The following is a 12,421-nucleotide window of genomic DNA, read 5'->3' on the forward strand; positions in this document are numbered from 1 at the left end:
GCAGTGATGTAATAAGATAAGTGTTGCTTCACGTAACATTTCCGCAATCCAGCGCCTCGATTGTTGTAAGAAAAACAAAGAGAGGGTCAAATTATTTTAAACAAAAATAAAAATCGTTATCGATATTTTTTTTGTAAGAAATAAAGAAAGTGATAGTGAAATAAGGATAGATCAGAATTTGAAAAGATAGTAAAAATTTTGAGTAGTGGAGAAAAGAGTTGAAGAATTGAGGTTTCCCAAAAATTGCATCCCTGATAGATTGCAATCATTTGATAACGCAGGGATCACTTATTTTCAGTTGGTTTGTTCAAGTCCATGGTGGCTTCTCTATCTTTTCTTTGTCCTCTAGGATCTTTACCGCCTTAATCAGGAGTTTTTCCTCATGAATGCTCATTATAATTTCCCCCTTGCGCACATCAATTTGAGCATGGTCGATTGAATGGAATGGTCATCCCAATATGATGGGCACATCTTTGTCCACTTTATAATTCAAAATGAGAAAGTCTGCCGGCAGAATGAATTTATCGATTGATATTGTGGCATTTTTCAACTCTCCTTCAGGATGTATTCGAGATCTGTCCGCGAGCAGGAGAGTTTCCTTTGTGGGCATAAGTGTGCCGGCATTCAATTGTTTGAAGATTGATAGTGGCATTATGTTTATACTTGCCCCAAGATCGTATAGTGCCTAGCCACTAAAGGTCCCTTCGATAGAGCATGGGATTGTGAAGATTCCTGGGTAGCCCATTTTAGGTGATATCATAGCATTTTGCACTGCAGCCACTATTGCGATATTTTCTTCCTCATTTTGTTCCTCTTTCAATCTTTGCAGAGTTACTGGTGGTTGGACTTCTTTTGTCTCAAGATCTAGAGGCTTAAGGGTGGATGCAACTTCAAGGTCTATTTTCTCGGGCTTCTCCAAACTACAGGTCAGCGGGTCTTCGGTTATCACCGCATTCAAGTTGGTCGCAATGCGCTTCTCCCCTACTTCTGCAGTCGTGTTTTCACTTAGCAAGGAGACTGCTAAGCATTGTTCCTTCCCATTACCCCTAACATTGAGAGGGAGCTCAGTTGAGCTTGGAAACGCTCTTTACGGTCTATTTTTCAGCTCACTAGCAAACTGGACCATCTGTAATTCAAGATTGCAGATGGACGTGGCCTGACTTTGAAGCACCATCTCATTTTTTTATATAGATTACTTTAATAGGCTCTCCAAAGAAGAGGATTGCGGTGGTTGTTGTGAGCTACTTGATTGATTGCTCGGTTGACCATTGTTTCGTTGAAAGAATCATGGTGGCCCTTCTTTTTGCGCCATAGGTTGAAAATTTTGTTGTTGATTCTTCCAAGCAAATTGGGGTGGTTTCTCCACCCGGGGTTGTATGTATTGGAAAATGGATTATCTCTCATGAAGCATACCGACTGCGGGTTTGTTGGGCATTCCTCTATCGGGTGAGCATCACCGCAAAGGACACAACTTGCGTTCGTTTTCGTAATTCCGCTGACCTGCCCCTTATTCGCTCTCGTACTATTAATTCTAATGCCTTGTATTAAACTCATCATTGAAGTCAATTGATTTTGCAGGGATACGATGGCCCCGTTATTTGCGTCGTTTTCTTTGACTCTTAATATCTGATCGCTTTCCCTCCAATCCTCATGATTTTTGGAAATGTGATCAAGTATACTCTTAGCCTTCTCATATGTTTTGTCGAGCAGACCACCACCAACTGCCGCATTGGCAGTGGTCTGTGAAGAGGGATTCAATCCTTGGTAGAAAATCTCCATTTGTAGGCAGTCTGGTAAGCCATTGTGTGGATAGTCTCTTACCAACCGCTTGAACCTTGCCCAGGCATCACTGAGCGATTCGTCATCTTCTTGTTCAAAATTTGTTATTAATTTTCTTCTCCTAGCGTTCTCAGTTGGTGGAAAATACTTCTTCATAAACTTTTCCACCACCTGTTCCACGAATTTATCTCTCCCAGTTCAAAAGAGTATGCCTAATTCCTCGCTTGATCACACAAAGAAAAGGGAAACAGAGTTAGTTAAACTTCCTCGGTTGAGATATTTGGGAACACAAAAGTGTTGCAAATTTCTATGAAGCTCCGGAGGTGGGCGTGCGGGTCTTCGCCACGCCTTCTCCAAACTGACCCAGCAGCCTGGTCATCTGCAACATTACCAGCTTCATTTCAAACCTCGATCCATCTAACGCCGGCCTCATGATTCCTGGAGAGAAATCGTAGATGTTAGGTGACGCATAGTCTCGAATGGGTCTATTGCGGTCATTCGCCAGAAGGATGGGGTGGCCATTATATTATTCGCGTTAGCGACCCTTGCGTCTTGTTGCTCAACATTCTTGGTGTTTCTTCTTGTTGTTGGTGGTGGTTTCTTAATCTTCTTCTAAAATTCCTCTTAATCTCCGGGTCGTAATTCGCCAGAGATTGAAAGTCCTGCAAAGAAATAAAAAAAATTACCGTTAACAAACTATTTTGCCGAAATCCCCAGCAACGGCCAAAAACTTGATGCGTTAATTTTATTAAGTGAAAATATGGATGATATGAATTGGTGGATTGCATTGTGCACACAAGTTTCCCCAGCGGAATTCAAGTGTAAATTTCTTTGAGTTTTCTGGTAAGTTCAGGGTCGAACATAGGGACTTGTGAAAATAGTTGCGTTGATAATGTTTATGAAAACTTTGTGGTAACCAAGTAAATAAATAAAGTGTGGGTGTGTTGTTGCGTTGATGAAAAAGAAGTAAATAAAGGCGGCGGATTTGAGAAAGTTAGTTGCGTTGATAGATGCAATGAGTATGCAATGAACGGGTTGAGAAGATCTTTAGCTATCATTACTCGGGAATGCATTAAACTTTGCGATCATGTTACAACAATGCACACCAAGTCATTTCCCAATGTAAATGTGATGCTCCTAAGTCTAGGACACATGTGTTGAATGCAAAATGTCCAGAGCTTATCCCTAAGTCTCTACTCTTGTCCTATGCGTTGATGCAAAATGCATGAAAGCAAGGTGACCGCATACAATCATATCTTATTGCTAAGATGCATATGATGCGTTAATAACAAATAGTGCTCATTCCTAAGCGCCTATCTCTCGTTTATGCATTCTAATTTGGTTCTTCCAAACCTAGATTCTGACCTGACATTCCCAAGTCTAGACTCTCAAAATTCTCAATGGCTCAGAAACGCTTCAATGGCTCCCAAAACCGGACTAAACTCTCAAAATTCATTCGGAAGTATTTAGCTACATGAATGTTATATGAGGCTGCTTCTTTTCTCCTCTTTGAAAGTTGAACCCCAATGCATTATTTATAGGATGCACGCAGCGTCGCAATGCTGGGAAATAGTGTTGCAATGTTGCAGCCCGCATTGGAGAGCGTTGGGCAGGCGTCGCAACAATGTGTCTAACGCTTGCTTGCACCGCATATTGAAAAAATTTTCGTCAATCGTTGCAGCATTGCAACGCTTGGAAGGGGAGTTGCAATGCTGAGTGTTCTGTCTTACAACATTGAAGCGTTGAGCTGTGCTGCAACGCTGGCGATGACCGAACTCCAGAGCATCATGACGCTCTGGGTAGCATTGCAACGCTACCCTGCAATTGATGCTACTGCCTTTCAGTGTCTAATGTGCATTGGACTAAGGCTTGTGAAGAGCGTTGCAATGCTAGAACAGGGCACAGTTGTCCTTTGGCATCTAAGCTTGATTTGGCACATTAACTCCCAGTTTTTCCTCCATTTTTGCTTGATTCTTCATCCTTACAACATACTTGCTCCATTGGGTCAATTCTCCTACAAGATAAGGCAAATAAAGCACAAAGATTACTCAAACATAGGAAAGTTAAGGCCATAAACTTAGCTCTTTTTTAGAGCTAACAAACACCCCCAACTTAAGACTTGATCGTCTCGAGTAAGATTATAACACTCAGTCATGGAAACTGATAAGACAATCGTTCACTATATTCATCAAATCCTTTTTCTACTCTCAAATGTCTTAAGAGTCACATCATATATCAAAATCAAACAATCACTCAATTGATACTTGTTATAAAAAGTTATTTTTCAAACAAATCCATGTATGAATGAAACACTAAGACACGAAACTTTTTCGCAAATCGAAAAGTACCCGAAAAATCGTTATCCCACTCTCATTTCATCTTCCCTCTAATCTGGCTCAGTCATCAACTCGAGACATACTGTTATTGCATATCAAAGAGCAACACTATCTAGAGTGGCTAAAACTCGCACACACTAAACGTAGAAGGCATCGGTTTTACCTAGAGGGCTAGCTTACATAGTTAACCATTGGGAACCTATCACTCTTTTCTCATGGGCCCTAACCGAACATAGTGGAGGTAACTCTTTTCTCCTCTATCCATAAACACACGCACAATATTTTTTTGTAGGCATACCAGTTATGCCTCATTTTTATATGCATTTTTTCTATCCTTTTTTTTTCAGAAGAGAAAAGCAACTAGTATAATTCTCTATTTTTTTTTCACTCACACGCAGTGCTGCTATTTTCTCACTATCTATTTTTACTCTTAGGCACTAAAGTTGCTCCCAAGCCAATACGGGGCCTTTCGAGGTGACAACGAAAATCCGAGATGGATAATGCATTTCTAAGACTTTAAGGGATTTAAAATAGAAAAATTTTCAACCTAGGTTCATTTTACATGGTTCTAATGAAAAAAATATATAAAAAGCTCAAAATTGTGAAAATTACTCCTTTTTAAGAATAAGAAACCCATTGAGTGCATCATCAAATTGTCATTGAAAGGAAACGACAAACAAAGCAAACAAAAATATTCAAGTATTCATCATGACAAAAAATTTCAGATTTTAACTCAAATTATCAATTCACCCGAAGCATGCTTCGTCTTGAAAGTTTATGACATGATGAATGCTTGATGCAAGCTATTTCCCAGCGTTGCGACGCTGCATGAAACCTATAAATAATGCGTTGGGGTTCAGCCTTCAAATAGGAGAAAAGAAGCAACCTCATATCGCATTCCTGTAGCAAAATACTTCTGAATAGAGTGAATTTTGAGAGTTTAGTCTAGTTTTGGGAGCCATTGAAGCCAAATTGCCAAGTGATCATCACCATAGTCAGCCTCGACTTCCTTTTGATATTTTAATTCCAATATGCCTTTTAGAGGCTAGGTAATTTTCTTGGGATAGTTTGTATGTCTTAATTCTTAAAGTTTTCTAGTTTAATTTATTCAATTGTTGTGAACCCTTTGGGTGGACTTTATTTATTAATAATATAATTTCGATGATTTTTTCTGACAAATTAATTTATTGAATTTCTTGTATGCAAAACATTCTAGCCTATGCATAATTGATTAATTAAGTTTCACGTATTAGGATCGCATGTTTAGGGTCTAGACTGTTTCTGGCCAAATTCATGTATGCCCTAGTATAATCCTTCCCAAATGAATCATGTTATAAGATGTGGTTGTCCAACTTATAGTGTGTCTAGACTCGTAGCAAAGGCTTATACCCAAGTTGTCTATAGCCACCTTTTATGATCATGAGATATGGCAAATAGATGTCTAGACTGCCTTTTTGAATGGTAATCTTGAGGAGACCATTTACATGTCTCAACAATAGGGGTTCATTATTCCACATCAAGAGAAAAGGGTTTGCAATAGGTCCATTTATGGGCTGAAATAAACATCTAGATCTTGGAACAATCGATTTGATAGTGCGACCAAAATCATTTGGCTTTGATCAAAATGTTGATGAGCTTTGTGTTTATAAGAAAATCATTAATAGCTCAATAGCTTTCTTGGTGCTGTATGTGAATGATATCCTACTCATTGGGAATGATGTAGGTTTTCTGACTGACATTAAAACGTGGCTAGCCACCTAATTCCAAATGAAAGATTTAGGAGAGGCGCAGTTTGTTCTAGGGGTCCAAATCGTTTGTGATCGTAAGAACAAAAGGTTGGCCTTGTCTCAGGCATCGTACATTGACAAGATGTTGATCAGGTGTTCAATGCAAAATTCCAAGAGGGATTTATTACCCTTCAGGCATAGAATTATTTTGTCTAAGGAACAGTGTCCTAAGACACCTCAAGAGGTTAAGGAAATGAGATGGATTCCCTAAGCATCAACTGTTGGTACCCTTATGTATGCAATGTTATGTACTAGACCTGACATTTGCTATGCAGTAGGGATTGTTAGTTGATATCAGTCCAATCTAGGAATAGATCACTATAGTGGTCAAAACGATTCTCAAGCATCTTCGAAGAACGAGAGACTATATGCTCGTGTATGGAGATAAGGATTTGATTCTTATAGGATACACGGAATTTAAGTTTCAGACTGATAAAGATTCTTGAAAATCAACATTAGTGTGTGTTCACTCTGAATGGAGGGGCTGTAGTTTGGCGAAGCATAAAGCAAGGATGCATTGCGGACTCCACTATGGAAGCTGAATACGTAGCCACTTGTGAAGCTGCTAAAGAAGCCGTTTGGCTTAGGAAGTTCCTTACCGATTTTGAAGTTGTTCAAAATATGACTTTTCCAATCACACTCTATTTTGATAACAACGGGGCTATGGAAAATGCTAAAGAAGAGGCAAGCATATTGAACGGAAGTATCATTTGATTAGGGAGATTGTCCTTCTCGATGATGTGATAGTAAAAAAGATCGCGTCGGAGCACAACGTTGCTGGACAGTTTACAAAGGCTCTCATGGCTGAAGTGTTCGAGGGTCATCTAGAGAGTCTGAGTCTGTGGGACAGGCGATACCTTGTCTAGGGCAAGTGGGAGATGATACTGGGGTATAGAGTATGCCCTAGTTTATTGTATATTGTACTATTTTTTATGTATTGTACATTAGTCTCCCGAGGCATTAGGACAAGTGGGATATTGTTGAGATTGGTGTCATAATTCTCCCGATGGTCTCATAATTTGTAAATACTTTTAAACATATTATTATTATTAAAATAAATGTTATTTTATAAGTATTTACTCAAATCCAATAAACTAAGATCCATAGTTATTTCATGTAACTTAAGCATGTATGTGGAGACATACAAGTGGATCATGACTTAAGTAATAACCTAAATGGTCTGTAGCTGATGGATAAAGGAGGGATACTATATCCTGTTGACACTACAGATACGGCCCGCTTTGTAGATGTTACAAATGTTGTAAAGTGCTACAAATGGTCTGATCCTGACCATTCATGTGGAGACATGCGAGCGAGGGTATCCTATACAAAAAGTTTGTATAAGACCGAACCACAATATGATTAGTCTCTTTATATAATGCCATTGATAATTGAGACTTACATTTCATTAAAATGACCATAGGTGACATGACCTTAATCCTGAATGAGTTGAGAACTCCTGCTCATGAGGGCGGTCCTTTAATTTGTATGGGCGAGATGGCCAGAATGCCAAATCAACAAGCGTACCATTTTGGGGATTCATCTGATTAAGGAGTTGTGAACTCAACTACACAAGACAAAATTCACTCCTTCCTGGAAGAAGGGTTAAGTAGATAAATTGCTCCCTTAAGAGCTAATTCTGCACCTTGAACATAGTGGCCACACCCACTCTTTGGAAAGATGACTCAGTAATAGTAGGACTATGACTTATTGTTCATTAGAGGAATCAGTGGTACTTAGGAGTTAGATGTAACTACAGGGAAAAATTGTAAATTGGCCTAACTGTACTTACGAGCAATTTGTGAAGGGTCATCTCGCTATTGATTGGTCATATGCACATAGAAATATATCTGTAGTGTGAAGATTTTAGTTGTTGATCTTTAGTGAAGTGATCAATAGTCTCGTGATTAAATATTTTAATCATTCACGTACTTTTGAAGTTTCAAGCTACAGGTCCATGAGGTCCCCTTGGTAGCTTAATGGGTTCAAACTGAGAATTAGATGTTGGGTTAGTTTGAAGTGTTCAAATTAACAAGAGGAAGTTTAATTATATGTGATATAATTAAATTAATTCAATTATGTGTGATATAATTAATATGATATATTAGATACATTAGTTGGAGGAATTAATATAAATATGGTTTATATTAAATACCATAAAATAGAAAAAGAACTATGGTTTATATGTTTCATATGATGAAATATTAAAACTATAGGTTATAAATATAATATGATAAGTTGATTATTATATTTATTTATAACATATTAATTATATGATAATTAATTATTCTTTTTCTCTAATAACCGAATTGAGTGGGAGTTTATTGGAAGTTTTATGGTAACTGTGAGATAAAAAGGAAAACGGTTTTCCAAAATTAAATTGATTATTCATTCGGAAAAATCTCATAAAAAGGTATCAAGTAAAAAGGTTATACTAAGTGATAGCATTGAGAGCATACATGATCGAGCTACGAGTTTACTATATGATAGTTACTCACTTAATCGTTGCTACACGATCGAGTAACAAAGTCCATACGATAGGCTTCCATTTACTAAACGATCAAGTATTTCATCTATACAATAGACCGCCTTCATCTCCCACTTACTCGATCGTCTACCTCCTGTCTTCCTCAATCTAAGATCATACAGAGCCCACAGCTCTTGAATTCTCACTCCAAGAATACCAAGGTAACCATCGTGGTCGTGTTCTAATTCTGTACGAGAATCGAGTTGGACTCGATTGGATCGAGGTGCATTCAGATGTTCGTTGAGATTGGGTTATGTTCGTTGCGTTCGAGTGCTTCTTTAGACGCATTGGAAATTGATTGAGGGATACGTGAAGAAGAGTTCTTCAAAGGTTTACATACTCTATCCCTTGTATCTTCATATCTTGTGGCATGCTGTAATTTATAATTATGCATAATTTGTTCGTTTCTAGTTAGACTGTAATTGTTTGTGTGTTCTTTCTCATTGGGATTTGGAACGATCCACTTTCGCTGCACACAACATAATTTGTTCATTAATTTTGGTTTCAAACTCACCATGCTCATAAACTAAAAATAGAGTTTCATCACTAACCTTTGAAGTACCTCTTGAATAACGATTTCCAGCTGCAATCCTCTCTTCCTTTGGATGTGAACCACCACAAAGTCTTCCTTACTATTCTCTTGGTGTCGTAGATTGAGTTGTGGGACTCAAAATAAGCTTGAATTAAGGAAATAGAGGAGAAAGGTTTTCTGGTTTTCAACATAATAAAGTCTTTCTTCAAACAAATTTTTCAACAAAAATCTCTTCAATGCATCACCAATTTCCACTTCAAAACTAAAGTTTATATTGCATGACACAAGCAACAAACCTTCTGCACGAATTTCAGCTCAAGCTTAAAAATTTGAGCTGTAAAAATAGTGGAACCATGACTGAGCTACTAGTTGAAGAAGTGGGAAATTCCCACTTTTCCAATTTTCCTTATTTTCAATTTTTTATTTCAGTTTTGAAACTTTTCCAAAATTAAAATTAAAAATTAACTTTTCAATTTTAATTCTTTTATTAAAATTGAGTTTTTATTAATTTTACAAAAATTAATTTTTCTAATAAAATTAATAATTAATAATTAATTAAACAATTTAATTAATTATAATTAATTTAATATCAAATATAAAATTAATTAATCATCAATTACGCTATCATGAATCTCTATTCATGAATTTAATATTTAAATCATATTTAAATATTAACCAATTCTCCAATTTCATTTAATTCCAAAATTAAACGTGTAATTATATCACATAAAATAACTAATTCTCTTAATTCGTATTTGAACGACTCAAATCAACCTATCACGCTACTATAAGGCTAATTGTTTTTGAGCTAGTAGGGGGACCTAGTGGACCTATAGATCATGGGCTCCATTGATCCGAGATTAACTGGATGAACTTTTTACATCGGATAAATATCCATTTGTTAACCACTAGGTCACTCCACTAAAGCCGGTAGTTGCACTCCCCTAACTGTAGATATATTGTGTCCTCTCGATATAACCATGATTAGTAAGTTAACCTTTCACAAGTTATTCGTACTAACGGTGAGTCAAAATGCTGTTTTACCCACGAGATTACCTCTTGTTCCTTATGTCCCACTGATCCTCTAATGAACAATTGGTTTGTGATCCGATCATCAATCCAAGTCCTTATCGGGCCATTGAGATGGTGGGGCTCATTGTTCAAGACCTGGAGTCAGCACTTAAGGGAAAAACCTCTCTACTATCCCTAAAAGCGGTTAGGAGTGAATTCCATCTTGCACCTTATGTCCTCAGCTATCTACTCGGTCTGTCTCATGAAATTGGAGGCTTATTGAGCCGACACTATTGAGCCAACCCTTACCTATGCAAACCTAAGGATTATCCCGAATAAATAGCAGTTCATAGCTAGCTCAGGATTAAGGTCAAGTTAACTAGGTCATCGTTTTGAAATAGCCAGTCTTAAATAGTAAACAACATTATAAAGTAAGTATGACTTGTTTCTTGGTCCGATCTTGCACAAATTCATTGCACAGGAAGCCCTCACTCCTCATTCACTACAAGTACGAATCATATCACTTCGTCTGTAGCACTTTACAACTCGTTGTAACAACTACAGAGTGCGCCACATCTGATAGCGTTACCAGAATAAGGCACCCAACTTTATTCATATACTATAGACATTTAAACTATTTACTCGAACCTGATCCACTCTTATGTCTCCACATAAAGTTCAAGTACTTATGTAATAGTCATGAATCTTTTAGTTTATTGGATTTATTTCTAAAACAAAATAAACAATTCATATATTCAATACAACTTTATTGAATCAAACATTAATAACAACTTTATTGCAGAATGAGTTTAATTGTTTACAAACCACAAGTTTTAGGACATAAAACCCAAAAAACTCCCACTTGGACTAAAACTCTAGTGGCAACATACATATGAATATATAATGCTGAGTTTTTGAGTCTTACAGAGAAATACAATAAACTAGAGCATCACATACCCACGGTTTTTTTCTCCCACTTGCAATGGGTTATTTAACTCTAATCCTAGTTGCACTACATGATCCTAAAACACTTTAGCCGAGAGGATTTCTATAAACACATTCGTATACTATGGATTTCTCATTAAACTATATAGGAAATGCATCTTATTTTCACAACTCTTTGTTGTCGATATTGTCACCGAGATTTGATGACTTGAGTTTCCACTCAAATTATGGCTAGGCTATCATACATTCCTCCCACTACATCAAGGTACTCTCAACTCTTTGAGTAAGATGCATCTGATCTGCCTAAACAACTTCTGTTATAGTATCAGCTTTGATCAATAACTCTTATTGAAATACACTTGCTTTTATGGAACACAAATAATACATGGTGATATCGTATATTTTTTTTCATAAAATTTGGTATTTGTCAACACAAACACTTGATTTTCATCTTTTTGGAAAAATATACTACTTTTGGATTGCCTAAAATAGGCATGCCACTTGAACGGTATTCCAATACTTAAGGTTTCGACACTAATATATATGCCAATCTCTTTCAGATTTCTGAACTATGTAAACATATTTTACATATCATAAACAACTTTTATGAGCTTTCCACATCTTATATAGAGTTTCAAAAAAAAACCTTAAATTTTGAATGATGTTCAAAACAAGTAAGGAAACTAGGTGTAGAGAGTTTTCACTGGATTTCATGTTCTATAAAAAAAATAGCCCTAGAAATCTGAAACTCTCTATTTTCTGTACTTTGATCCAATCGAAGTATTTCAGATTTATTTTACCTAACAAATTTTATACACCTTGAACTCTTCAAGTGTTCTAAACTTATTACTTAGGTTAAATAACTATTTTCCTTTATTGATTTTTAGACGTTTTTAACTATCTAAATATTTGCAAATGGCTTTTAACTTGGTTGGTTGTAACAGAAGTTGCTATAGGGTAGAACATCTACAACTTTTGCTAATGAACATTTCATTTATAACAAAATAACATTCATTATAATAACAAAAGCAAACAAGTTTATCATTCAACAACAACTGTACCTCTCACTGGTTGTTCTGAGAAATTCTCCCCTATTCAAAACTTGAAGTTTACAAGGAACTAATTTCCTTTTCTTGCTTTCTGATAATTGGTAGAAATAGATGTTATTGTAGCCTTTTATTTAGAATTGTGAGGGCTAACAAGTAGAATATGCGGTGATAAGACTAAGAATTCATGTGAAAAGTGAGCTTATGCGTCATTCTGCGTCAAAATGTCTATTTTGTAGCTATCGCAGGAATCGATCGCATGCGGTGAATCCCAGACCCTCGCAAAATTGACCGCATGCGTTCATCGCATGGAGGTTGCAGCTACAGAGTAATTACCATAATAGAAGGGTGATCACAAGGTTGGTGGAATGCGATGGTACTTCGAAAAACAAGCATGAACGCATACCTTAGGAGTACCAAAAAGATGATGTTGACATTTCACCTACCACGTCAAAAGT

General features: G+C 36.7%; 1 non-coding gene across 1 annotated transcript; it reads left to right on the plus strand.

The window, feature by feature from the left end:
* The first annotated feature begins 1,795 nt into the window (after nucleotides 1-1,795).
* Nucleotides 1,796-1,902, plus strand: LOC120072369. The gene has a single exon (XR_005480433.1). It is a non-coding gene; the product is annotated as a small nucleolar RNA R71 (small nucleolar RNA).
* The last annotated feature ends 10,519 nt before the right edge of the window (nucleotides 1,903-12,421 follow it).

The sequence above is a fragment of the Benincasa hispida genome, chromosome 2 (genome assembly GCF_009727055.1).
Source record: "Benincasa hispida cultivar B227 chromosome 2, ASM972705v1, whole genome shotgun sequence".
In the NCBI taxonomy this organism is placed as follows: Eukaryota; Viridiplantae; Streptophyta; class Magnoliopsida; order Cucurbitales; family Cucurbitaceae; genus Benincasa; species Benincasa hispida.